Here is a 6,089-nt window from a genome sequence, read left to right on the forward strand (position 1 = left end):
TCTGACTTTCACATCTCACACTCTTTGCTCACAGAGCTTCTTACACAGCAGGCTCTGTTGCTGGGCTATAGGGAATTTTTGTCCCGGGCTCCTTGACGTGATCCTTTTCAGACAGAAAACCCTGACTCATGAAGCCGTGACGTTGAATGTGCTGCTGTGTAAGGCCTGACACAATGAGACACTTGGCTCCCGCTTGCTCCGAACCCAGCCAAGAGGAATATATGCATTTTTCAGAACTGAATACTCTGATTTTCTACTTTTAAGGAATAGGGAAGCCTTAGCAAAGCCGTAGCAACAAGGGTCACCCAAATACAGTCAATGTCTCCCACTGGATGGTTAAATAAGTGAAATGAAAAAATAATGGTTTTCCCTTTTCTTTTGCAGTCAGTGGCCAAATATGCTGCTTCTCTTCCGGAATGAGCAGCTGCCAATTTCAGAGAAGAAAATCTCTTGTAGCCAAGTAGCTAAGCTCTTACATTCTCTCAAACAGCCTGGGAAAAGGAAAGCTGGCCAGCCAGTCGGCTAAATAATTTTTGGAAATAAGTAGGTAATGGCCCTCTGACACACCACCGCCATGGCAAGTTTACTTGCAGGCTGACGTCTCTTTTAAAGCAGAAAATTGACACATCCATGTCAAGTCCTTGGATCTCCTTCACAGAAACTTTGTGAGTTTACTGTGGGCTCGATTTCCAAGTCACCAAAAGCTTTTAAGCACACAAAGCTTTCCCAAAATTAATACATGCGGCAAAGTATCTTTGGATGAGCCCGTCTGGCCTTATCCAAAATGCACAGGAGTACTAAGAGTGCTTGGTTTTTTTTGGATATTCCTGCCCTGAAGCTTCCAGTTAAACTCTCTGTGCAGCACTTTGAAAATAGAAAGAACATGATGTCAGGTCCTGATTCTTTTTTTACTTCAGTGTAATTCCAGCACACGGGCAAGAAAACCAGGTAACAGCCAACCAACCACCAGCCAAGGGAAGTATTTGGTTGTGTACAGGCAACTTGGCCTTGCCTGGGTGTCCTGCTTACCAAAACCTTCCAGGTGCTGAAGCCTGCACTGATTCACTGCCTCTTTGCCATGGAGTAACACCAAATTGTCCTGGAGGACGTTTCCTGTTGTGCTACAAGTCTCCTGCTCCTCTTGAAGTTGGTCAACATGGAGTTCAATGCCAAAATAAGAGGTCCTTTCCCCCGCCCCACGGACCATTCTCATCATCAGCTGTTGGCTGTGGGATGAGCCAGATCAGGGAAAGGTTCTGAATGAAAACTAACCCATCCCACAGGCAGTTGACCTGAGCTTTCAGCAGAACACACAGGTAATGCAGACCCTTCCTGTGCTGTCCCTTCCCAGCTCTCTGCTGAGGAGACACAGACAGGAACCACCAGAGCCCTGCTGAAGTGGGATTTTAGGGCCTCAGAGGAATGATCAGTGGCAAGTAATTGCCTTCACTGGATGAGATCCAGTCTACAATGAATTCCCCCCTCTGCAATGAATGAGGGGGAATTATTGGGATTGGAAGATGGGGATTCTACCACTCTGCTGCACACAAGTGAGACTCCCCTGCAGAGCTGCCTCCACTCCTGAGGAACAGCACAGGGAGGACGTGGAGCTGCTGGAGCAAATCCAGAGGAGGACACGGAGACACTCCCAGGGCTGGAGCCCCTCTGCTCTGGAGCCAGGCTGGGAGAGCTGGGGGGGTTCACCTGGGGAAGAGAAGCTCCAGGGAGAGCTGAGAGCCCCTTGCAGGGCCTGAAGGGGCTCCAGGAGAGCTGGAGAGGGACTGGGGACAAGGGATGGAGGGACAGGACACAGGGAATGGCTTCCCACTGCCAGAGGGTAGGGAGAGATGGGAGATTGGGAAGGAATTGTTGGCTGTGAGGGTGGTGAGGCCCTGGCACAGGTTGCCCAGAGAAGCTGTGGCTGCCCCTGGATCCCTGGAAGTGTCCAAGGCCAGGTTGGATGGGGCTTGGAGCAACCTGGGCTAGTGGAAGGGGGTGGAATGAGATGAGCTTTAAGGTCCCTCCCAACCCAACCTGTGCTGTGATACCACACCTGGAGAGCTGTAGCAAAGGACAGATGCAGAGCTCAACAAAGGCCTCACTTGCCAGGGTGGAACAGTAAAGAGAAAAAATACAACCTTTTTTTGCATGTAAGCAGAGTTCCCTCACTCTGGAATGATTGGATATTAATGGGACTGCATGCTGTAACACTTTTTATTAATGCTGAGGAAGCACCTAGAAACATCCAACAAGATCAAAGCCCTTTACCAGCAGCTCCTGCAGGGCTCCTGAGGTGGCCCCTGCCCCAAAGACCAGCGCTCTCTGTGTGGGGGAGGAGCGGGAGGGAGGGATCCTTCCCCAAACCACTGAACCCCCCCACAGTGAGGGCTCCCACATCCCAGAGCTGCTCCTCATCCACAGGGACATGCAGCTTCCATTTACTGGCTGGGCTGAACTTTGAAGGAGAAGTATTCAGGGACAAAAGGCGACTGTGCCCCCGGCTCTCCTGCCGAGGCCCCACCTGCTCCGCTGACATTCAGGGAGCTGAGGCTGGCAGAGCCTTGGGCACATTCTCACCAGCTCCAAATGCCACTTTGTTTTCTAGGGACACCATTTTCCTGTATTTTAGACAGTCTTACCCTCTGTTACTGAAAAAAGGTCTGTGTGTGATTCAAGGTCAATTTACTGCACAAAGGACTTGGTTTCCTGTTATCAAGCCCAGACTTTCATCAGAGTAAACATCCCCTCGCTGCACGTCCTGTAGAGAAACACAAGTAGCATGAACTGAATCTATCATGACATGCTTGGAAAAGAAACCAGTACCTTGTATTTGACAACCACATCCCTCTTCTCCCTCTGGGGTTTGCTCAAAGCCCTCCAGGGCAGGTCTGGGGGCTTTCCTTGGCAGCCACAGCCCATGAACCTCCTTGAAGGATGTTACATCACGGAATCATGGAATGCTTTGGGTTGGAAGGGACATTAAAGTCCATCTCATTCCCCCTCCTGCCATGGGCAGGGACATTTCCACTAGATGAGGTTGCTCCAAGTTTATCCAAGCTGGCCTTGAACGCTTCCAGGGATAGGAGTGTTGAATCCACTGATCACAGCCAGAGTATTTTCATTCCTACTTTTCTAGCACAAAACCAACTCCACAGCAAGGTATTCGCACAATCCTGCATCAGAACAGTAGGTCATTGATGCTCCAGGACACGCCAAACAGGCATGTCTGGCACATGGATACCCAGGGTGGTGTTTCCTATGGAAAACTCCTGTGAGCCTTCGGAATCTCAGCCTCCGCTCAAAGGAAAGATCTATGTGCCAGGCAGACTTAAATTAGCCTTGGAAAACTGATTATGGAAAATGTGCCAGCTCAGATGCAAATCCCTCTTACTTACCTCGTGATGACAACAAAAGCCTGGTGAAATTTTACTCATCCATTAACAGAAAAGACTTTGCCCGGCGACACACGTGGGTGGGATTCCAGGAGGGTGACATTATGTTTTTGGCACGAGGACCTTGGCCCCCCAAGCATGGCAGCCCTGTGGCATGACAAAGGCAGGCCACAGCCACATACTTTACCTGCTGACTCAAGAGGAAGAATGCAGAACCTACAAAAATTAGAGTCCCAGCCAAAATCCCGAGATGGTAATCTCACGGAACAGCCCCTCAGGTAAAAGATTAATGATTGGAATTACACTCATGAAAGCACTGGCTGATTTCTAATCACCTTTAGAACAAGGTATAGCCAAGGCATTTCACTGGTATCGCTTCCAAAATCCACTGGAGGGAAAAAAATGATCGCTCAGCTCACTGGGACAGTGTTACAGTGATTTTTGTTTCACCACCATGGATAGAGGCCCCTCCACACTCCACTGGAATCAATGACAAAACTCTCCTGTTTTAAGCACGAAATCATCTTTGTTTCTCCTGCTCTTGTGTCATGTTTCATTTCTCCTCTCTGCTGTCCTTCCAAAACTGAAACAGCAGCAGCGATCAGATCAGATGACTTCCTAGATCACACGCAGCACTGGAAATCCCAAAAGAATCCTGTTTTCAGGTGAAAAACAAATGTTGACACCTGTCCATCCGCTTCCCGTGCAGCACCAGGGGTTGGGGTTATTTTCTTGTCGAGGACAGTGCATTTAAGGATGTGGTTGAGACGATGCCTTTTCCGTTTGACTTCAGTTTGACTTTCAGTTTGAAGCAGAGAGACCTCTTTTTGTTAAACGCCATCCCAGAAACCAGGAAGGATTTCCAGAAGCACGGCCGACCTGCCTGTGGCTCTGCAGGTCGGGGATATCCACATCAAAGCTATCAAAGAGCCCGTGGGCGCGATAAACGAGAACGGCTTCCCCTTCTTCACTGATTTTCTGAAAAACCCCGCGGAGCATTCATTTTTTCCTTCAAGAATGTTCCCAATATTCTGGGGTCTTAAGCGGTTCCTAATCTTAATTGCTGTTGGGATCTCTGGGCGATCAAAGGGAGGGTGTCTGGGGTTCTTTGTATTACTCACATTAGCGCCAGGATCACATATTCATTTGTTTGGGTTGAAGAGGTACCAGTCTCCTTTCACTGCACGCACACAATTACTGTAAGCATGCAGGGGACTTGCCAAATGATGCATGAGGGGAGGAGGAGAATCTTTGAAGAAAATTGTTCAAACGTAATTTAGTTCACTAATTGGCCGGGGACCGTTACTAACGAATTGCTTCTGTTTTATGTCAGTAGTGAATCAGGTTGATGATGTGTAACATACATTAAGTCAGTTAATGAGTATTAACTAGAAATGCGACTGAAACACAAGAAAAAGGGTTTTTTCACCTTTAGCCAGCCAAGCAGAATCTCTAATAAATAAAAGGATATGTGTAAGTGACTTAGATGATTCCAATCTGCAGTGGAAAGACTTTTCTTAGAATCTGATGGTAACCACAAGTTTGTGGGAAAGAAAATCAGACGCTTACTGCTGCAGTTCATCACCACTTACTTTACTTCTAACCAAGCCTGAAATGAAAATGACTAAAAGTCATTACCGTAAAATACCTGATTAGAACCCAATGTGAGCTGAGATAGTGAGCCCCGGCCATGGCCACGGGACCAGGGCACCATGTGCTCCACTGTGTGCACCTTGTGGGGGCTGTGTGTGCTCCCACAGAGACACCTCGCTGGGCTTTCACTGGGGGCAGGGCACTTGGCATCTCCCAGTCTGCACCGGGCAGGTTCCAGTGCCCCCAAGCCTCGGGTGTTGTGTGTAGAGGAGGAAGACAACCTTGTTGGAGCAGCTGAAATCCCAGCCACGTTTGAGTATCCCCAGGCAGGATGCAATGACGCCACAGGGCCCGCAGTGCAGGCAGGGGTCGGGGCTGCAGGGATGTGGCACCAGAGCCCAGCGGTGCCAGGGCAGAGCCGGGAGCTGACGGCAGGCCCGGAGCTGTCCCGTGCAGAGCAGGGGTCACTCGTGGGTGTGCAGCCCTGAGAGCAAACATTGTCACAAACCTGGGCACAAGGAAGGTTTCTAGCTCGCTCTGGCATGTGAACAAACTGGCTTATTAGGCCATAGGTGCAAAAAGGAGAGCACAGGAGAGAAAGTGAGGATAAAATGGAAAATTCCCATCTTCTGCAGGTTTTGTGAAATAGGCATCAGGCCAGGAAAACTGCCAGACACTGCTGGGGGTTCAGGGATGGGCAGGGGGTCTGTCTGCCATGGGCTTCAGGGAGACAGGTGTGGGATTAGGATCACAATCCATCACTTGGCTACCTGGAGGAGGGCAGCAGGAATCTCAGGGGGCTCAGTCTGGGCATTACCTCTGCTCAGTCAGCCAGGTCCAGCTGGGCTTTCACCTCATTCTGGCCAAGCAGAGTAAGAGCAGAAGAGAGATGTGTCAATCACAGCTCCTGGTAGCTTTAGACATGGAAAGACCACTGTTCCAGCAGCAAGGAAGAGCCCTCACGTCTGAGGGCCTGAGTGGTGCCACAGCGGACGGCATCACCGTGTTAATGGTGACAGGGAATGTGGTGTGCCAAGTGATGGCCCTGGTGGCCAAGGTCCTTCACTCAGATGCCCTGGACGCTTGTCAGATACCTGTCAGGTG

Source organism: Chiroxiphia lanceolata, chromosome 18, assembly GCF_009829145.1.
Source record: "Chiroxiphia lanceolata isolate bChiLan1 chromosome 18, bChiLan1.pri, whole genome shotgun sequence".
Taxonomy (NCBI): domain Eukaryota; kingdom Metazoa; phylum Chordata; class Aves; order Passeriformes; family Pipridae; genus Chiroxiphia; species Chiroxiphia lanceolata.